Source organism: Hevea brasiliensis, chromosome 13 (genome assembly GCF_030052815.1).
Source record: "Hevea brasiliensis isolate MT/VB/25A 57/8 chromosome 13, ASM3005281v1, whole genome shotgun sequence".
NCBI lineage: Eukaryota > Viridiplantae > Streptophyta > Magnoliopsida > Malpighiales > Euphorbiaceae > Hevea > Hevea brasiliensis.
In genome coordinates this window covers 67698242-67721706 of record NC_079505.1, presented here as the reverse complement: position 1 = coordinate 67721706, position 23465 = coordinate 67698242, and the positions used below count along the sequence as shown (strand labels likewise).

General features: G+C 34.2%; 1 pseudogene; it reads left to right on the top strand.

The window, feature by feature from the left end:
- Window positions 1-2617: 2617 nt before the first annotated feature.
- LOC110660276 (protein OS-9 homolog) lies at window positions 2618-14667 on the top strand (annotated as a pseudogene).
- The last annotated feature ends 8798 nt before the right edge of the window (window positions 14668-23465 follow it).

Genomic DNA, 23465 nt, shown 5'->3' with positions numbered 1-23465 from the left:
ATTAAAGGCCTGTTTTCGGAATTCTAATGGCTCTAATGCAGAGATAATTGATAAAATCAATTATTTAATCAAAATCGGAATGAAATTCAATAATAAAATAAAACTCTAAAAAATCACATGCAAAATAATTATTAAAATATTGATTTAAAATTTCATTTAGTAATAAATTTAATGCTAATAAATTTTAAAATGAGCTAAAACGGTGCCATGTACTGTAATTACCACTTACCTGGAACCTCAAAGACAATAGTTATTTTCAATGGAAGAGAGACAATTTTAACTGACAGATTGAATATTTGAATCTCCTATACATCCAAAATATAAAAGAAAAATATCAAATAATAATAAAATAAAATAACTTTAATATATATATATATATATATATATATATATATATATATATATATATATATATATATATATATATATATATATATTATATAAAAATCAACTATTGTCCAACAGTAATCATGATCAACCCAATTCAATATCAATGATGAAAGAAAAAAAAAAGAATTTTTAGAATAGTTGTAATAGATTAAGGAAAGAAAATAAAATCAGATTCACTCATTATTGAACAAAGAACGAGAATTTTTACCTTAAAAATAGAATCGAAGGTGATGAATAGAGAAGTAAAAATTTATAGATTCTCTGCGCACATCAGATTATATATATATATATATATAAAAGATGATGAAAATACCCGTTGAAAGTATTTGGTATAAAAGGAGGTGATAAACAGGTTTTTAGAGCAAAATTTAGTAGAAATAGATTATTAGGGTATATATATTTCAAGAGTTTCATTAGGTGTAGAATGATATATGAATTATTATTAAACTGGGTTGTTCAGATTACATATATATATATATATTTAATTTTAAAAATAATATAAATATAAAAAATTAAATAAGTAGGCCATTCAATGAAATATTCATTTTTTTTAGATTATTATTAGTTCATTAAAATAAATAATAAATAAATAGATAAAAATATTAAATTTTCACACCCACGAAACCCTACCTAGTGCCATCCATGATTATAGTTTTAGCTAAGAACCAAACATTTATTTCTTTAAATTTTAAAAACCAAATTTAAAATGAAATTTCAATTTCAATTTTGATTCTATTTTAAATTATTTTAGCATAATTTTAATTTTAATTTCATTTTTTTTATTTCAATTTAATTTTAATTTCATTTTAGATTTTAGTTTTTACATTCAAAATTATAATATTTTTATGTCCATTTTGAAATAAAAAATATAATCTTAAATTTTTATATACATATATAAAATCCATACTTTTTTTTAGAGTCAATATATAAAAAATAATAAAATATTATTAAAAAATTTAATTAAAATTATTTATTAATTTATCAAATATATAATTATATTATTTGCTTCGATAAAGTTAATTATTACAAAAATTAATGCTAAATTTTAGAAGTAAACAATCTTTTGAATGCATAAAATGTTTTTTTTTTATTTCAATTAATTTTAAAATATATATATATAGATATATATAAAGAATATTTTTTAAAATAATAAATTAATTGATCTCTCATTTTATATTTTTAATTCGTCATTGTATGAAATAAGGAATTAAAAATAATATTATATAATTAACATATGATTTAATCATATAATTAAATTTTAAAAAGTTAAAAAATCAAAAAATAATATTAAATTATATGTATTTATAATTAAAAATAGATTAATATATATAATTTTAGTGAAATTTTAAAATATATCTAAAAAATATAATAAAAGTTATATGAAATCGGTTTTTGGGTTCCATTTTGATTTAGGGGGTGTTTGGTTTACCTGTTGGGTGCAGCTGATAGCTGATAGACACCCAAACAGGTAAATTGTGTTGTTTGGCAAGCTTAAATAAGCTTAAAAAAATAGAGCTGATAGCTGATGGGCAACTGATATGATACCCATCAGCTGCAGTTTGTATCAGCTCTATTTTTAGAGCTGTTTCTCATCAGCTGATAGCTGATATGATTTTATTTTTTATTTTGACCATATTATTCTTTTTTATTCAACTTAAAAATTAATATTATTAATATTTTTATTTTTTTATTTATAATTTTAATATTTTAGTTAACGAATTTCAACTTTGTTAAAATATTTTTTATTAATAATATAAAATATAAAATATTTATTTATATCCAAAAACTTAAAATTAATTATAAATTTTTCTATTAACAATAATAATTATTTATTATTTTATTTATATTTTTAAAATTATTTAATTATCTTTAAAAAATAATTATTTTCTTATTTTAATAATAAAATAAATAATATAATATAAAAAATTAATAATTATATATTTATTTAAATAATATAATATATTAATTTAATAATTATATATTTAATTTAATAATAAAATAAATAATATAATATAATAAATTTATAATATTATATTTATTTAAATAATAAAATAAATTATATAATATATACTCTTATTAGTCATTTCACATATTAACAATAACAATTAAATATAATTTTATCAAACACTTAATATAAAACAGCTATTCTCAATTATCAATACAATAACAGTAACAGCTCAGTTGTATTCAACCTCAACCGTTAAACCAAACATGCCTTAGTGTCGTTCCTGTTCCGTTTAAATATGGATAGGATTCTCAATGAAGAACCAAAACTTAACCAAACCAATAGGTATAAGTTTGATTCGATCCTTGCGATATTTGATACATTCTTCGATTAAGTTCGAAATCGAAAACCATGCACAGGTCTGCTCGCAAGAGGCACTGCTTATTCTTTCTCAACAAAACCAGAAGCTGCAAATTTTTTGTGCTTTTTTATTTTTTATTGTTAATAGATTATTAGAGCAAAAAATACGAGAAAGAAAATAGCACGAAACTAACGATGAGATTTTTATGTTTAATTCTTGTTGTATACACTCCATCCGACCATGTTTTAGCCGATCAGATCTTCCCAGGTCCTGTGGGTAAGTCTTTGCTTTTACTTCTTTTCATCAAGTTGATAGTTCTTTATTAATTTTAGTTTTTTTTCAATCAATTTAAGCTCGAGGATTCCTAAAGTTATGGATGTTATCTGGGTTTTTGTAGTTCTCGTATATTTACTGCTTTGGGGTGTTCTTGTCGAATTTTTTTAAGAAACTGGTATTTTAGGAGTGTATGAAGCTTAATTTTGATTTTTGTTTCTGCGATGGCTGATGGGTTTGGTGGTATGTCCTTGTTGTTTTGTATAATGTGATCAATAAAGCTCATGGTGGGTTTGAAAAGGTTGGAGAGTAGATTCGAGGTGTTGAAGAAAAAAATATAGAAGCCGTCAATGGTAGTTTGTGATTTGCTAAGGCACTTACTTCTATACCCCAGCCCCCTCCACTCCCACAGCAAGATTAGGCATTTGGAGATTGTAAATTATGGTCAAAGTGGCTATAGATTTTGGTTGCAATTTGGAGAGCATATTTTGATGCTTTTGTCTTAGCATAGCAGAGAGCTTGTTGTTCATGTGATTATCATTGTTATTTAAACGTCTAATTAAATTGGTATCTTTTACGAGAATAGAACGTTTGAAGTCATGTTAACTTCTTTGTCAGAGAGTTATATTGATTCATCAAAGCTGATTTGAGACTTCTTTATGCTGGCAATAATTTTTTGAGATGGAGGGTAGCAATCAAGCTCAAACCTGATTTAAATGATCTCAATCATCAATGTATGATACGTATTGACATGTGAGGCAATCCCATGCAGTTGGGACATCTTTCTACTCCCTCTATTGCTGATAAAAGCCATGACTATTGGTGTATAAACTGCAGGAGGGATAACTACATGGTTATCTATATTTTTAATCCAATTTGGCTGGTTCAGCCAAAGTAGGACAAGACATTTGGGTGCAGAATATGAGCCCTTGAAATTGAAAGGGCAATAAAGATAAATGCTACTAAAGGTTCAACAGTACTGTATCCATCACAGAAGCTGTTGATGATTCAGGCAGTAGCTAGTGGTTTTGAAGGCTACCTTGTTGTGCTCCGTCAGCCGTCATTAATTAGGAGACTGTCATGTATTTTCTTGTTTTGCGTGTTAATAAGTCAGAAAATTATATTTGACTTAACCATCCACCCATTCATTTTAAAACTGTGTAGTTGTACCATTTTTCTCCAAGAAATGTTCTCTCTTCTGTGTCTTTATATTCAATTTCACTTCTCTAACTTCTGCAATTGGCAGGTGGTTCCTTCAGTCAGCAACTTTCGTGAACCAAAGTACAAGATTGAATTTCATCCAGAAGACTCACCTTTTCATCCTGTAAGTAAGCTTAGGTTTATACTCTTCTATTTGCTATAAATGATAGACTGAGCTTGTACCATCATCATCTGAATCTGAGACTGATTTTGTTATTGTTGTTGTTGTTCAGCAAGTTTGTATGTCCACAACTCTACATTTCAAACTTCTTATCACTATTCATACCATCTGTTCTTAGATTGCAGTATTATATTATGCATACTGACTGGGACTTTTGGACAGTCCTGCAGAGCTTTAGCTTCAAAAAATCCATTGGCATAGATCTTGTAAAATGAGGAATGATTTCAAATTCTTACGACAAAGATGTTGATACTATTGTGGGATTTTTTTTTTCTCTCCTCCTCCTTTAGCCACTATGCTGTTAGGATTGAAACCCTAACAATTCAGTTATTGCAGAAAAAAATATTAACACAATAGAATAAAGATTAGGAACTAGAGAGGGAAAAGAGAGAAAAGAGAGAATTTGCAAGAAGAAGCTGAGAATTTTATTAGACAATAGTTGAATGAATCAGTTAGAGCTTTCGAGCTCTTTTCTACACTGATAACTGCCTTCTCCTGCCAGATCTAACTGCTGGCTCTACTACTATCCCTTCTTCTTTCTGTACATATTTCTACTCTATGTAACTTGTAATGTATGCCTTCCACAAGGTCTAGTGAGTTTCTTTGATGAAAACAGTGTTGCCACAACAAACTAGCGGACAATTTGGTCTTTTGATGCAATTATAACCTGTGATTGATTTTCCCTCCCAGTTTAAGTGTGGAATTTGTATATTCTGTATGTCAACTGCAGAAGAGTAGCTTTTGTTTTTGTGTAAACATAGATGCCAAAAACTTTGCAGGATGTTGACCAGGAGTCAGTGGTAATGCCCAACAGAAATAGACAGAAGTACGTATGTTACTTGCCCAAGGTGGAGAAAGTCGAGTGGAAAGCCTGTTAATCAATTGAATATGAGCAGCATGATTGTGGAAACTGAGAAACTTGTCAAATTGAAAACACCAGATGAGCTGCTTGAAGTGTTGAAAGACTGATGTTTCATCAGAGTTAGTATAACAAATACTTTGAGCACGTCCTTTGTTAAATACTGTTCTGCTGTGTGCAAAAATTGCCACTACTAACCCTTTTTCTTGGTTGGAATTAGATAGCTTGCAAGTAACTGTTCTTATTTGTTTTCTCATGACTTTTTGAACAAATGACTTAAATAATTACTATGATAATTAATTTTCTTCAGCAAGAAGGTTGGTGGTCTTATGAATTTTGTTATCAGAAGAAGTTACGGCAAGTTCATTTGGAAGATGATAAGGTAACCACCGAAGCATCTTAGAGTTGTTTTATGTTATGTTTAGTTGTTTGGTATCAATTCTATTATCTGTTTTTGGTTTTTGTTGTTCAAATTTGAAAAAAAATATATCTTGTAAAACAACTTGATAAAACTGGGAAAACCAATTTTTATGGTTTTCACTGGTTGCGGCAAGCACTTTCTCTTTTAAAACATCAAATTACATAAATAAATATATTTTATTATATGAGTTTCTTGGACAATTGGACTACAAAAACTAAAAACCAAAAACAGAATCAACAATAACAATAACAAGAACAAGAACTAGAACAAGAACAACAACAACGAAGTGTTAATCCCAAACTAGTTGGAGTCAGTTGTATGGGTCCTGTTTTTCCATTCAGCTCTATTTGAGACCAATTCCATATCACTATTCAAAAATTGTAAATATTAAAAAAGAGAATGGAAGCATGCTAAGATTTGTGGAGTGATATTTTATGCACTTCTGTTAGTTTGGATGTTTATAATCATAGGCAATGGATTAATTTGCAAAAATTTTGATTGGACTGGATAGTCATATATGTCCAAACTCCAAAGTCCACTGTCCACTATATATTTGTAATAGTGCTTGTCGTACTTATAGCAATAGCACCCGTCAATTGTTGCTATCATATCATTATAATTTTGGAAAAGCATGTTTTATTAAGATCCCTAAGTATCCATGCCAAGGACATATGTATTGCCGTTACAGGTGGTTCAGGAATTTGTTTTGGGTGTATATGATGAAGAAGCCACAGCTGCATTCAACCAGAATCTCTCTGATGTTTCTACTTTGAAAGATCCTCACTCAAAAGATGCATCTCAAAGGTATGATTGCATAATATGGGCTTATGACTATGAATTTCGTTTTGAGCGAGGAAAGTGAAGAAAAGGTGTGAATTAATATTTGAAAATTTGAATTTTGACAATATTTAAATTGTTTGTATCTATATAGGTATCATGCTCATCAATATACAAATGGAACCATGTGTGACCTTACAAATCAGCCCCGTGAAACTGAGGTATAGACCAAAGGAACAGCTTTTTTTGGGCCTTCAAATTCTCTTTCTTTTTAATTGTGTGTGTGTGTGTGTATATATATATATATATATTTATATATCATTTTACCCTTAATGTTAAAGTGCAGGTGAGATTTGTATGCTCAGAGCCTAGAGCTATGATTAGTTCTATCACAGAGCTATCCACTTGCAAGTATGCCCTTACAATACAAAGTCCAATGCTCTGCAAGCACCCGTAAGTCTCTCTCTCTCTCTCTCTCTCTCTCTCTCTCTATCCTGCAGAGATAAAAAATAAAAACCACTGATGTTAGATAAGACATGATAAATCTCTGTGACTTCAAAAAAATTTACCGTCAAATGCTGTTTAGAGTGGAACGTATAAGCATGTTTTAGCGTCCTCTATTGCCTTTTGCAATAAAACAGCATTGCTAGGGCCATCCCTTCAGTTCCAGTTGTAACTTCTTTGCAAAACAAATGCATCTCAGGTTGTGGCCATCAATTTGATTGGTGTAGTTGGATAAATTTCTTGCTTGGACTGATGAACTAGACAACCTTTTTGTGATGGTGAAAATTTGGATAGTAAGGTACATTGAACGCCTTAAAAAGGGGAGGAAACAGCAAAAGAGAAAGGCAGCCAGAAAGACTGTGCTGCTACCCTACACTTTTTTTTTTAAAAAATTTTTTGGGCTGTGAAATTCAATTTCTTAAACACAGTGCATCTGGGAAAACTCCTGTATCATCTCAACACCGAAGGTTGCCATTCGCAAATGAAGGTCAATGCCTTAAATGTTTATGAGTTAGAAATCTATAGTTACTAAATTGCTTAAAAATGGATTACTGCAGTCTGGAAAATATTCTCTTCATAGAAACATAATCTGTTTTCACACACACACACACACACATATATATATGGTCAAGACACTTGTTTTTCTACACCTGTTTCCTGAATAGGTATGCTTATAATTGTATGCCCACTATAAAGGATGTTGAAGAGGAGGGGAATGCCGAATTCATATAAATAGGGGATGACGTGCAATAATTACTCTTCTGAGTTATTGTGTTGTTTTGATGTACCGTACTTGTTGATTTATAACTTAATGAATCTATTTTTGATTCTGCAGATTGTTCCAAGAAGAGAGACCAGTTTGGCACACCATCAACTGCAAGGGCCTTCCCGAGAATTCCAAGGAAACTAAGGCAGAGAAATACAAAGCTGAAGGTAAGCAGATTATTATGGTAACAGATGTGGAATAATATCCATCTAATTTTGATTTGGATGAATAGGTAGGGCACTGCATACAAGGACCTCTGTGAATACCAACTAAATTAACTGAGGTGATAAATTGAATTCTTGTTAGTTTGTAATACTTTGTCTTTAGTGACAATCTTTTCACCTTAGAAAAAGTTTAAGCTACTGATTCTAATGAAAACTACAGGTACATTTCATGAAACAAGACCTTTCTAAATGTCTAGTTAGATGGAGTGGAAAATCTGACCTGATCATCCCAGCTAGAAATTTTCACGAGTTAACTGAGTTGAAACCATTAATTGTATTGATCTTAATGTCCATATGAGTATTGTTGTGAGAAATGCTGTTCAAATGAATTAGATTAGACAATAATATTCATTAGTAGTCTCACTAAAACTGGAACTCAAACTCTCACAATCCTGGAGTTGACTCCAGTATTACTGAGCTAAAACTTACAGATGGTTGGACTTTGATAGTATAAAAGTGAGATTGATACTGTTTTGTTATGGTAATTGCCATGGTATTTGATCTTAGAGTTTTTCTAGTGAGTGCTACTACCCATTGTTATAGAATTGTACTTATCATGATTTAAGGTGAATTATAGTTAAATATAAATGATTGTGATAAAATCTTATCAAGGTGAGTAAAATGTTATGATAATGAAAATAGTAAAACTTTAATAACGTATTATTAACCAGTGTCTAAAAACATTCATTAAAATAATTTGGCTTATTGGTTAAATAAATCCAAACTTTTATGCTGAATATATTCAAGACTTTGTAATTTTGAACAATTTAATTTTAACTTTTAAAATTAAAAAAATTTCATTCAAAATCTATAATCTAATTTGAGGATCTTAGACTTTCATGACAACGAACGTCAAGTGACTAGACAAGTAATAATTTTTATTTTTATTTTTTTTAACTAGATTCATCTCACTCGTTTTCTCTCTTTCTCTACCTTGTTCTATCTTTGTTTTGTGCAAGTGGCTCACAATGTGTTCGTTGTTCCATAAAAATAGGGCTCTTTTTGCAACTTGGAATACAAAATTCAACTAGGTATATTTTTTATTTTTTTTCTTACCAATAATATGAATTTAATATGATCTTTGAAGACTAGCATATGATATTATTTGTTGTAATAATTATATTTTAAAAATATCTAACGAGTGGGTAGCAATCAAAATGCTCACTCAATACAAATTATCCAAAATCAAATATTCTAGATATAATTATTACGAAATGGTTTGAATTTATTTGATAGGCCAAATAATTTTAAGATAAGAAAGTTTAATATAAAGTTAATAAATTTTATAACAACATAAATTCCCTATTTTATAACTACATATTCTTAACCAATAGCTGGAGCCAACGACCAGAGCCCCTGAAGATAATAATCTAAACAAAGACTTACAAAGCATCCCCACTCTTGTGGTCGCGGCATGGCTAGACCCATCAAAGGATGGGCACAATGAAGATGATTGGTTGAAGAATTGGCGTGTGCAGAGGTGTTGGTTCATTCAACCCACAAATCACTCAACTTGAGAGCACTCGGAGTAGGGCACACGCCTGCCCGCACTATAAGCACGCGGCCTCACACTTTTCACTTCTAGTTTTTCCTCCCGTGGTCTTCACTGCATTCTCTCAACATCAAAGAAAATTTTGGCCACCAATCTCATGTTTTAATAGGCCATGAAAAAGTAAGTCCAGTTTTGGACTTTAAAGAGCTTTCCTACTCCAAATTTATCATACTTAGATTCAGAATTTAGAATTTGCAATTTCATAAAAATAAGCATTTGGTCCATATGACATTTTCTTCAACTTGAGATTTTACAATTTTTAGGTTTTTGATTTCAGTAAATTCAGGTGAGCTGGATTTCTTAAAAAGTGTGTTATTTTATATGGCTTGAATTTTAAATATGCGTTCATAAACCTAATTGTGACTTGACAAAAAAAGTTTCGTGTTACGACTCAATTAGAATAAAAAATGAGATCTGTTGTATAGCAAAGGGCACGGGCCAATGAGTACCTGTGCACGGCCTTGGTTGGATTTAAATTAAAGGGAAATTATAGTTCAATATCTTTTTAATCTATTTATAAAAGTTACATGGTTTATTTGTCTCCAAAAAAAGTAAAAAGGACCTATTTAATCTATTTTCAAAATTTGAAATATTTATTTTATTATTTTTAAAATATAAAGGACTTATTTGAATTTCAAAATATTTTAAAAACTTACGTGACTATTTGGCCATGCTAATCAAAATAAAACTTTCGTCTAAAACAAGCAATGATGTGAAATAATATGCAAGAAGAGGAAATAGAAAAGTGGGAAAATGATTTTAGATTAGGAAATTCACAATTTCTACTGTTGGCTATAATGGGGCTATAATATATTAAAATCTTAAAATCAACAATTAACTTCTTGCATTCAAATATCATAAATGCTTTTCTTTATGGTTTGACAAGAACATATATTAACAGCTAAAAGTTTAAATTAGCCCTTAAAATATATCTAAAAGTACAAAATAAACTCTTCAAAAAATGTTCGAGTACAATTGAGTCTGGTAGTTTTTAAATGGTCTAAAAAGGCTAAAGTCAATAGAAGTTAGCCTCCATTATATATGGCCCCACAAAGTAGAAACTAAATCCCCAAATCAAACCCAAAATCCCCAAATAAGTCATAATTTCTCTAAAATTCCCTAACAAGTAAAAAAGCCAACATCTTCAATATTTTACTCCTTGTAATACCTAAAGTATATTATTTCATTATTGTTAATTTTGGTTCCAAATTATTATTATTATTAGATTGAAAAAAGGATTTGATTGAAGGGTTTTGGACTTGATAAAAAAGTTATGAAAAAGTATAAAGACTAAATGGAAATTAAAAAAAAAAAAAGAACTAACCCAACAGTTCTCTCTCCCTCCCACATTCTCTCTCCTCTCCCTCTCATCACTCTCTTTCTCCCTCAATTTTGTAGCTGTCGGCAAACCTCTAGCCACCAACAATGACCGGCAAAGAAGCTCCACACCTAAGCAACACCTATAAGTCATTAGCTAGCTGTAGCAGTGCTAATCGCAGTGCAAAAGCAAGATGTTTGTCTCTTAATGCAGGCATAGGGAAGACATTTTCTAGGAGTGATTTCAGCTTCATCTGAAGTACGATTGGGCCGTTTTTGCTGTTGTTAGAAAGCTTATATCATGAGTTTTTTTTTGGGACCAATTTTGCATTGTTTGATAGTCGAATGAGTGAGATCAAGAGCAGACAAGTTTTGGGTTTTCATGACTTTTTGGCCAATTGGCAGCCAATTTGGATGATCAGACTTAGGGATCATGATCTGCACTCCTTAAGTTTTGTTTTGACACTAATTACGCCTTGATCAGAGATTGGATGGAGAAGATGCTCATCGGACACCTATGCTAAATTGGCTGATATCGGATAATCGGAGTAGAGTTTTGACGAACCGTTAGCAAATCTATCACTAGTAGCTCATGGGTATTTCGGATGTGCACTCAGATCGATGATAACTCACCGACACCCAAATCAGTTTCTGGCCTAATTCGGATGCTTGATGGTCCATCCTGGAACATAGTCAATATTACAGTCATTTTGCACTTGTTTCAGATAGCAAAATTTACAAAGGTAATCCCTAACTCAAGTTATATAATTTTTGCCTTGATTAAGCTAGCTAGTTAAATATGTAAAATATTCTTGGTTAAGTAAAAGTAAGTAAAATGAATTTAATCAATAGAAGGATGAGGTAGAGGACCTCTAGGAATATTTTTATAATTTTTAAAGTGCTAGAAATAATTGTTTGGACTGTAGAGGAGTTGGGGACCCGAGCTGGAGTTTGGATGATTGGACTTAGATTAAGTTCTTATATGCGCTAGATGGGAATGCGATGTTGTTGTTGTGGGCCTGAGGCCCTATGTGCTGTGTTTGTTGAGTTTTTTTTTTTAATTTTTTTTTATAGAGGGTTAGGTCTAAATTTATGAGAAACTCTGCTGAAATTTCGATAAAACCTTAGGATTAATTTCTTGCTTTTTAGATTTAATTTAATTATTTTATCAATCTATTGATAGAGGTCAATGTGCATGTATAGGTGATTGGCCTCGGCATCTTCTCCTCTCTAGTCGAACCAGCTGTAATGGGGTCGATCAGTTTGTAAGTTAGATATTAGTTATTTTTATAATTTCAATATTATTTATATTCTTAGCATGCTTATGCATTTTTATAAATATTTATTGATGCATATAATTAGTTAAAATAAATTAGGAGCATTCTTATTGCTACACATTTAATTATTGTTAATAATTTGTGATTGTAGTCTTGAGGATAATTTGGAGCTATGTATATATATATATATATATGGATGGGGTACATGGTGGATATGGATCTTGAGCTAGTCTCGTTAGAACCCGATCCTTATGGATATAGAAAGTCGGGGTAACGCATGGCTTTGAGTTGATCTTGCTGGCCTCTGCACATGTACTTAAGCGAAAGTTTGGCTTGAGTTGAGTTCACTAGCGGGATTTGGACTAAGAAAGCTATATAGGGGATCAACTCCCATATTTATGCATTGTCCTGATACATTGAGTGTGTGTGTAGCTCCAAATTATCTTCTTATGCAAATATTGAATGAATTATTTGTTATATGTGATGGATGTGTATTTCATATTAGTATTGTATTAATTTTCACTACTTATAAAAATTGTATTTATAATCAATATCTAAACTCTTTGAGTCAAACACTCATTCCTGTTCAAATATTTTTTTTTCAGCTTGCAGCAGGAGTGAGTTTATTTTTGAGTTTGACTTGCATTTTTCTCTATAGGTCGTGATGCTTATTAGTTAGTAGTTTTTATTTTATTTATTTATTTATTTATTTATCTATTTGTTTAATTATTAGAACTCCACCGTGATACCAATATATAAATATATTGTATTAGTTAATGAAATTAATGGTATTAAATGATTTGTGCATGATAGGTTTCAAGGTTAAGTTGAGCTCTCCTAGTTGTAGATTTCTAATAGTTATTGGTTTGAGTTAGCCTAAATTATTTTATAATACTTTATTTTATTTTGTTTTGTATGTTGACCTTGAATTTGGGTATAGTTATGGGTTTGAAAATAGTGAGGCTTACTACAGGCCTCGGAGACTTTATGTTGGCGTAGGTCCTAGTGTTGGTCTGACCCATAGAATCGGGTCATGACATTAACCCAAGCTATTGTAATGGCATGATTCTCTCTCTCTCTGTGCACTATTGTTGCTGATCTTTAGCTCCTTTAATTGTTTGAAGGATAAATAAATGGCGCCATGATAGAAAGGGAAGGGCTCAGAAGCCTGGGCTCTTGCAGATCCTATGTCAAATATTGTTTCATAGCTTTGTATATCTATAATCCAAGTGGGTTACTCTCTGGATGCAATGTGCTTCTTATAGTGGAAACAAAACAAATTAAACTTCTCACTTGTGCATTTGTTGGTTGACCTATTATTACAACTGAGAAGGATAAGTAACGGTTTCAACTAGGTTTGGAGGAAGGTTATTCTCTAAAATATTCCCCTGTATATGTTTGGGTATTAGATTGTATGTCCATTTGATTCTATGAGGATTGCCAGTTGTTTTGCTTTAATAATCGATTGATTTCTTTGGTTGTGTTGTCTTGTTGGTTAGTGGTGCAGAATGACTTGAATTTGAGATTGCATGTTTGTTGCATTCATTTCATATAAGCATTTTAGGATAGTTTTGCATCTATTTTGCCATTATATTTTAGTATATTTTATATTTTTAGCTTTATTTTAGCTTATTTGTTAACTTTAGATACTTTATATTTGATTTTTGTAATTTTATTATTTTTAATAGGTTTTTGTGGCAAATTGAAGGTCAATGAGTGCATTAGGAAGTGATTTGAAGAAATTTAGATCCCCTTAAGCATGGAGGAGAGTTGAAGAAATCAAGCCTTGGAAGATTAAGTTGGCCAAAACTTGCTTGAGATCTTGCTTATGATGTTGCTCAGGGTATGTCATATTGCTTAACCTTAAGCCTGGGGTAAGCTGCAAGTCAAGCACAGCTTAAATCTAACACATTCAAGCTGTCATCCACAAACCTGTCGAGATTTACTTAGGGTCTTGCTTGAGATTCTGCTTAGGGTAAGCAGCAGTGCTTAAGGTGCAACTCAGGTCAAGTTGGAAGTCAACCATGAGCAGGAAAACTCCTTTTATCCTAAACTTGCCGAGACTTGCTGAAGGTCTGCTTAACCTTAAGCAGACAGTGCATGCAGAGGCCGAAAATTGTTGAAGATGTTGCTCAGGGTAAGCAGTACCCTAAGCAGAATGCCCAGAACGTGGATAACTTTGCTGACCTGAATATTTTTACACCTCATTTTCTATCCACTCCTTGGCTCTTATCTATTTTTAGGGCAACTTTTGAGACCATATAAAAGCACAATTTTCTAGTTTTTGCGATAAGAGGTAACAATAAGGAAAAGAGGAAAGAAAAATTACAAAAGGACAAGGGAAGAGGACGCTATCAATTCTGCAGAAGAGGAGCTGCTACATCCATTTCTGGAAGCTTCGGGACTCAGAGTTTTTGGTTCTTCTACCTGGGTTTTTCTATTTTTAGTCCTCTCATCATGTTTTTCTTTACTTTTCCATCAATTTCTCTTGTAAATACCAACATGAGTGAGTAAACTCTTTGGATTTTAAAGTTGGGAAATATGTTCTAGATTAATTTGTGGATTTGGACTGGTTATTTCCATATTTTATATAAATATGAGTTTTGATTCTTTCCTTGTATGCTTGATTTACTTGCCTAATGTTGGTACCCATTGGGTATTGTGTTAATCTTTGATTGAAGGACCGAAAGGTGAAGATCATTGATAGATAATCAAGGATTAGAACTTAAATTTACATAGATTTAGAAATAAACTAGGATTTTAAGAGGATTTAATGATTGGTTACAAAACTTAATGGGTTTTAAATTAATCAAATATTGTACGAAAGTAGGTTTGGTTATCTTAAAACACACTTTGGTTTGCTTGAAAAAGATATCAAAGGAATTTAGAATCAATCACCTTCAAACTCTATTTTCCCTTAAAATTGGAATACCCAAGATAAATCCTAATTAATTTATGCATAAACCCCCAACTCTAGAATCATTTTTATCATAATTAGACTTTGATTTAAATTATCCGTTATTAATTTAGTTCAATTGCATCTAGATTTAGAATTTATTTACTTGCTCTTTACCCATTTTAGTTAGATTTATCAATTTACTTTGCTCATTTACATTTACCATTTATTCATCAATCATTAGCCCAAATAAATGCTTCATTCATAGTTTGGTACTCAAATGGTAAATTCTCGTGGGAACGATACTTGACTTATCACTTTATTACTTGATACGACCTGCATACTTGCGGACACACGCATCAAGTTTTTAGTGCTGTTTCCGGGGATTTGATTTTTGTTTGATATTGAACAATTGTTTGTTTGGTTAATTTGGGTACTTTGTTTTTTTTTTTTTTTAATTTCTTTTGCCATTCTACATTGAGAATTTGTTTATTTTGTTTTTCAAGTACTTTTATTTTATGAGAAGGATAAAAAGTGAAGAAATCAATTAATTCTTTGATTAAGAAATAGAAAAGACAGCAAGAGCCTTAAGAGCAGAAGCTAAGAGGGAAAAAGCTGAATTTAAAGCTCAACAACAACAAGAAAGAGCACAAGAGCAAGAGCAACCACAAGAAGAAATGACCAACAATAATAACAACCATTCTGTGAAGGATCACGCTTATCCTAACATTGGGGATTTCATGCCAATTATCACAAGACCAAGACTAGAAGCTAATAATTTTGAATTAAAGCCTGCACTGTGTCAGATGGTGTAGACACCATATTTCGGCCGACCTTCAAAGTCATAACTTGAGAAATTGCAATTCAGTAGATCTTTCTTGTTAGCGTTCCAGCCGATCTCTCCTTCACGTTATTTTTCCGATCTCATCAATAAGTCAAAAATTTTCCAATCTCTAGGATCAGTTTGGATAAACCCTCAGGGCATTTGATCATCTGATTTGGTATGTTTATTTTCCAATCTCTCTATGTTCGAAGTCCCAAATCAGGGGTGATAAGTGTTTTACCTGATCTCTAAGTAATTCAAGGACCCGACAAATCCAAGTCATTTTTAAGGCCTTCCGATTTATCCGATCTCTTTTAGCAATTAAGTTTGATGGTCAGTATTCATCCATATTTAGTTTAAGATTTTCCGATCTCTTTAAAAACTGATCATAAAAACTTAAATTCATTGAAATTCAAGGGAAATTATACAAGTCAATTGGCAGCAGGGTCTTCCCCACCCTGCTCTTCAGCTACATTCCTCTCTCCCCCCTCGCCCTCATGCTCTTCCTCGCTGTCATCTTCGATTGTCGGGATGAGCTTCTCCATCCAGGTGAAGTCCTCCTTAGGATAGCGCTTCCTCAGTTCGGCCAGGAGGTCGCTATGAGCATTCATATAAACTCTGGCTTCTTTCGCCATGGCCTCCTCATCCTTTGCTTTAAGCGCTTCAGTAAATTGAGCGAGATCAGCAGATCGCCCAGCCCGATCGTCTTCAACTTCTCGCTCTAGTTCGACAATCCTTTCTTCATAAGACTTCTCCCGATCTTCCACCTTAGCGATGTAATCATTGGCAGTAGAGAGTTGGGCTTTGGCAGTCGCTGCATCCTGAACAGCCTTCATGATCTCCTGTCTCAAAAGGTGAGCCTTTTTTTCTGATTATATGCTGGTTCGCAATAGTCTCCAAACCCAGGCTTATCGTCTGAGTCAGGAGATCGTCAATGCTGTCCTCGACCATCCTATTTCGATCTTTTTGAAAATAGATGGTAGTGCCCAGGACCTTAGCCAGATCAGGATTTCCCCAAACTGAGTGATTCTTTTCCAGAGAATGAATGAGGATCTGAGCACCTCGGGAGAGCGACCTAACGGCTGGACGGGAAGGCCCCCCCCTCTACAATTGAAGAGACCGGAGGAGGCGGAGTTTCGGCCCATCGAGGCGGAGAAGGAATAACCTCTACCTCCGAGGATGGCTGCTCTGGAGGTCAGAATGGAGAGCTCGATGCTTCTACCTGGTCCCGTCTCGGCGTCAGGGCAGCGGAGGCGGCAGCTTCCTTCATCTCCCGTACTTTCTGAGCTACCTCCCTTTTTCGCTTGCGGCTCTCTTTTGCAGTCTCGCCTCCCACCATACCTGTACAAAGAACAAGTTAGTGAGATCACCAAGGTTAAGAGACGAAGGGTCTAGATTATACCAATCACGGGACCGAGGTCAGAGAGTTGTAGCTCGTAATCCTCATGGGCGATCAGCTGCATCATCCACCACTTCAGTTCAGCCATGACCGCATCCAAACATGAATATTTATGAATGGTAGTTTGGTTTTTCAACTCCTTCACCATGGCGTCTTTATTTTTATTTAGGGTGATCTTCTTGGGCACCTGAGGGACCAAGTAATTCCAATTATGCGGGATCTCCTCAAAGCCATTCCGATCCTTGCTTTTAAGTATGAAAAACTGATCTTTCCAGTTCTACAGCGAAGAAGGGAGATCGGTGAAGAGCCCGCATTTCAGCTTGGCCTGGAAAAACTAGAACTCATCATCCTTTCTCCGGCCAAGCCTATGCAGTTCGATAAAAGCTTTAACCGTAGGTTCTAGCTTCTTATCTCGGCAGAGACCTCTGAAGGCTACTAGAGTTCACCAAGAGTTCGGATGCACCTGAGCTACACTCACATGGTGGAATTTTAAAATAGCTTTGTAAAATTCATCCAAGGGAAAATGGAGTTCGGCTTTTAGCTGCTCCTCGTACACCATGATAAGATCACCTTCGTCAAAGAAATGATTGGCCCGATGATCGCCATGGCATCTGATGAGTTCATAAGAATCGATCGGGAGATTATATTCTTGACTGATAGATTGAAGATCGGTCTCTTTAAGGATTGACGGAAGTTCATCAACAGGCAGGTTCTCTTTCTTTGAAGATGATGCTCATTTCGGTCTAGTAGCTTGACCAGCAACCGGAATAATGGCAGTGTTAGATGGCCCGCTTGGCCCAACCACATCGTCTTCTTCCGACGTCCATGAAATCTGGATGGAAGGCGGGCTCGCAACTCTCTGACCGTCGGTACCACTCATCTTCAGAAAATAAAAATGAAATTGGTCGGAAGAAGATTAAAGCCCTTACCGGAGTATAAAACAGCACCGAAAAACTCTAGAAAAAGGGAGAGTGTTGAAATTGCCAACAGAAGTTTGAAAATGACATAAGGGGGCAAGTGGCTACCTCCCTCCCTATTTATACCCCCTTTGGCATTAAATGCTCACGAAACCCCAAGTGACGCATCGATTAACGGGACCAGGCCGTTCCAATAGGACATCAAAAGAAAATTCCACAAACATAATAAAGAGATTCGACAAATAAGATCGGTTACTGAAGGATCATCAGATAAGATAGGCAGAATGCGGATTCGGCTAGGGATTAGATCCAACAGTTATTAGAGATCGGAATAATAATAAAAAATAGAATAAGCAGACTCAATTTTGAATAATAGATTTCATTTAAAAAAAAAAGTCAAATTACATTATTTGGGCGATCTCTCAAGGTCAGATTACATCATTTGGGCGATCTCATCATTTGGGTGATCTATCAAGATCAGATTACATTATTTGGACGATTTCTCAAGGTTAGATTACATCATTTGGGCGATCTCTCAAGATCAGATTACATCATTTGGGCGATCTCTCAAGATCAACAATTACAAATGTCCCTACACTACATTCTACCTAACTCGCACTACTCCCAGAACCCAAAATGTCGCACAATAGGCCTATGTCAAAGCCTAGTCTTATGGCTGAATCAAAAGATGTGTTTGATCAGAAAGCCAGCAACAAGTACTGGATAGATGTCCAGCTCAGATGGAGCGACTATGACTCTTATGACATTGGGCGATGTCATTGTCGGTGTCATCGACCAGAGCTGAACTGCAGTCGGAATCCCCGACATGGTTAGGAGCCAAATGAACTTTAAGAGGTAGTCACCGATATTAAGATTGAAATTAGCAGTCCCCTTATTTGAGGTCAGTCCGCAGATAATATCGGTAAGCCGATTGGAGATCGACACGGTAGTCATTTTGAACCCTGATCGATAAATTAGTCCGATCCTCTCGCTGTTATCAGGCGATGCTCTAACAATTCTGTGATCATCGGAATTATCCATTTTTAAGCGACGAGCAAAGAAGATAATCAGGAAAAGATTGGAACGGTTGTTATGACAGGAAATTTTGCCGGAAAAATTAAGAACTGGAAAGCGGTACATTAGAAATTCACCAGGGGTGAGTGTGAAAATGACGGGTTCCTCTCCTGTATATATATAGGGCCCCGACATTTATTGTATGCGAAACTCAAAGCAGATTCATCGAAAACTGAGGAATTTATTGCTTTGACGTATATAGGTCGGTCAAGAGGAAAGTTCAAAAAATGAGAGAGATCGGGTAAAACAAGAAACAACATATAGAGATCAGAAGTGATAGAGGAGTCTAACTGCTTCCAATCATGACCTTTAATTCACAAGTTTAACCCCTTTCCATCAGATTGTAGGCAGTTAAAGCAGCCCAGTACATCCCAATCTACACCGTTGATCACAATTGTAAGGACAAATTTGAAGCCCTTAGATCAAAAGTAAATAATAAAATCGGCGCCTTTTGTTCCTAGCCCTTGGATCTATCTTGTAAGACAAGACCCTTGACTGTTGGATTAAGGGGTGAAAGGACAGAAATTCTGAACGGAATCCCAACCCTCAATTTTGATTTTCTTTAATTCTAAGACGTCGGATTATGTCCTTTTGAATCTAGGCCTTCTGTTTCCTCCTACTGAGATCCTGAACCTCTATTCTGAGTGCCCATTTCCTATAAATACCTGCATGCGATACTGTAGAAGAGGGAGGAGGGGGGTGATTATCGTGGAAAGACTCTGAACTTTGGTATAACCTTATTGCCTATCATTCGAAGCTCTCAAAGCTTTGAGAAACTTTAGAAACCAATTTTCTAAAGTATCTCATTTAAAGAGCTAAAAACCCTGTGATTCTCATCTTCAGTATCTGTTCATTACCCAGCAAGCTCAACCTCACTCCACCTCGGGTCAGCTCAAGTTTTTCGGCCGCCTCAAGTCTCCAGCCCCCTAAGATTTGCTGAGGCCGGTGTTGGCTCACCTGTCACCCCAACCTTCTATAGGTATGCGTCTAACCTGTCGCTCATTGAATATCCTTGGTTCATTTTCACAAGTGTCTTTTTTTAGGTATCTAGTCACATAGAGTCTTAGAATAGATTTTCTTAGCTCATGCTTGTTTTTTTTTTATCACTCGCAAATTTCATTTTTATCGTCACTTCATTTTTTTTTCCCTTGAAAATGAATGTTTGAGTCATTGGTGTTTCGTAAATACTCCAAAGAGTACAGGTAGAAGTGCTGACACTGTAGCTTTTAGTCCAAATAAATGAAAACAATAGAAAGATAAGTGCAACTCGAATAGTCATAGAAAGGTCGGAATAGGCTGAAAGGATCGAGATGAGAAAATGATTTATGAGATCGGACGACAAGACAGTAGATCGGAAATCAAAACAAGTTCGGGCTTCGGGCGAGCGACCAAAATGGGATGGAATCTGAAACCAGAGAGTCCGGATAAAACAATCACTCGGAAGATCGGCAAGGAGTTCGGCTCAACGCCCATCATCCATTTACAAAATCCCATAGACCAGGAAAAACCTTTCTCAAGGGTTTCCTGTGTCTTTGGTAATTTTTCCCAATATTAAGAGATCAGGAGAGAGTTCTTACTCGAGTTCTCAGCTTAAATTTTAACAAATATATTAAGAGATCGGGAGAGAGTTCTTACCCGAGTTCTCAGCTTAAAATTTTAATAAAATATACTAAGAGATCGGGAGAGAGTTTTTACCCGAGTTCTCAGCTTAAAATTTTAATAAAATATATTATAAGATCGGGAGAGAGTTCTTACCCGGGTTCTCAGCTTAAAATTTTAATAAAATATATTATAAGATCGGGAGAGAGTTCTTACCCTGGTTCTCAGCTTAAAATTTTAATAAAATATATTATAAGATTAGGAGAGAGTTCTTACTCGAGTTCTCAGTTTAAAATTTTAATAAAATATATTAAGAGATCGGGAGAGAGTTCTTACCCGAGTTCTTAGCTTAAAATTTTTAACGAAATATATTAACAGATTGGGAGAGAGTTCTTACCCTAGTTTTCAGCATGAGATTTAACAAAATATACTAAAAGATCGGTAGAGAGTCCTCTCCTGAATTTTCCACTAAAATTCTAATAGAATGTTTCGGATCGGGAGAAAATCCTTTCTTTTCTAACCCCCAATGCTTTTATTACAAAACTCTTTATATGTTTTAAACAACGGGTCTGCAGGAGAGTTCTTCCAAAGTATCCCGAATATTATGTTGAGCCCCAATGGAGAGTCCTCCTCAAGGCACTCATATTTATAAGGTAAAATTCCCCCTGAAAATATTGCAACTTCACTACCTACATAAATCCTCAAAATTACCATTATGCAATACCTAATCACTGAAGGGTCATCTCATGTACTCGTGTTCTTAGGCAACCCGTAATAGTAAAACATTAAAATATCCCTTTTGTCAATATAAAGGGTTAACATCACAACTCTAACCCCAAATTATCAATTTTAATTTATGAAGAGCGCACCATTAAATCTGCTTGCCCTCGTTGAGGGACGAGGTGGGGTGCCTAACACTTTCCCCACCCGTATATGGACCCTAAACCTAGAATCTCTATTTTTGAAGTGGTTTTAAATTTATTTTTACAAGCGCTTTTCTTTAATTTCCCTCAAAATTAAAGTGGCGACTCCTCACTTTCTCCAATTCGGTGAGAATCATCCGGCGATCACAAAACCCTTTGCGACAGCTTGGCGACTCCGCTGGGGAAGCAATAACCTAGGTTTAGAGGTCCAAAGGCATATTTAATTTTGTGCTCTTATAAATTAGAATAGAAAATTATGGGGCTTAATTTTTGAAATTTAAAAGTCTTAATACTTTAATTCTTTCTAACTGTTTTGTTTGTTTTGGTTATTTAAGTTATCACAATTATTCTCATTTAAATTCCTTCGAATAGGGAAGAGGTAAATATGTCCCTTCACACACTGATCACTTACACTTACACAATCTCCTCACACACTTTAGCCCTATATCCAGGCTTCTTTACCCTTTAAGAAATAGGAGGAAGTCATGTAGTGGTACCCGTGGGTTCTACCCCATTAGTATTCGTGAAGACTTTTGCTCAGATTGAAACTTACCCCATTTATTGTGATACCCATGGAATTCTCCCGTTAGTATCATGGTGGTGGGATAAGGCCCTGCTATACACAGTAGGGACAATTTGGGGACCTTTGAGCTTATAAAAAATTACAAAATCAAGCTGAACTATCACGTTAGCTGGAAACCATAGTAAGCTGCTTGTTAAGCTAGAACCATCCTTTTAGATAGCATTCGCCTGGTACTAAGGTTTCCCTCGTTCTAGGGCAAAAGGGACATAATTACTCTCCCCTTACTCTCTTCATTGTCTTTACATAATACAAAGGTAATATCGAATTATACTGAAGGGATAATCTAAACGCCTTCCTACTTTGACAGGTGTATAGAAGTTATTGTCCCAGCAATATAATTCGAAATTACTTGAGTCATGCATTTATTTTTCTAACCCGTTTTCTACAGGTGTCAAGTGTCTACGAGAGGGTGAAGAAATCTTTAAAATGGCATCCTCGAGTCAGTCAATCAAAGGAGTTTTAAGGCAGGAACATAATGCTAAACAATGGTCCAGACTAATTCATAGTTCAACATCCTTACAGATTGATGACGTAGGAGCCGATATTCGCCTACTGCCTCCATTTGAGCCTAGCAAGGTTGAGGTCAGAATAACCAGTCTTGATGATCTATTCAACAGTTGGAAATTATTGCCCAATCATGCCAAAGTGAAATTTGAGGAAAAATATGGGAAGATTGCTGCTTTGATGCGGGTCCGAGTACAGGCTCCGGCACTAAAGGCCATGTTATCAACTTGGAATCCTGGTTATAGGGTATTCTCCTTCAACGATATTGATACAACACCCACTGTAGAAGAGTATCAAGCATTGTTAGAGATCACCTATGTAGCTCAGAATCGCATTTATCTCCACCTTGAGCATAGGCAGACATGGAAATGGTTTGCGCACATACTTGGGGTCTTGGCAGATGAAGCAAAGGCAAAAGAAACCGTTAAGGGAAACACACATGGGTGGTCTTGGACTTACATAAAAAAACATTTGGATCTACATATTCGAGGCAAGAAATGGGAACAGGCTTCGTTAACACTAGCTTTGGGAATTTACAGACTGATCTTGTTCCCTGGACCTTTGGGAGTTATAACTCATAACGTCACGAAGTTGTTTTGGGCAGTAGAAAAGCAGAATGTCAACCTAATACCTTCCATCCTCGCAGAGACTTTTTTGACTCTTAACGTTTTGCTGACGACAGGGTAAGGAAGTCATCAAG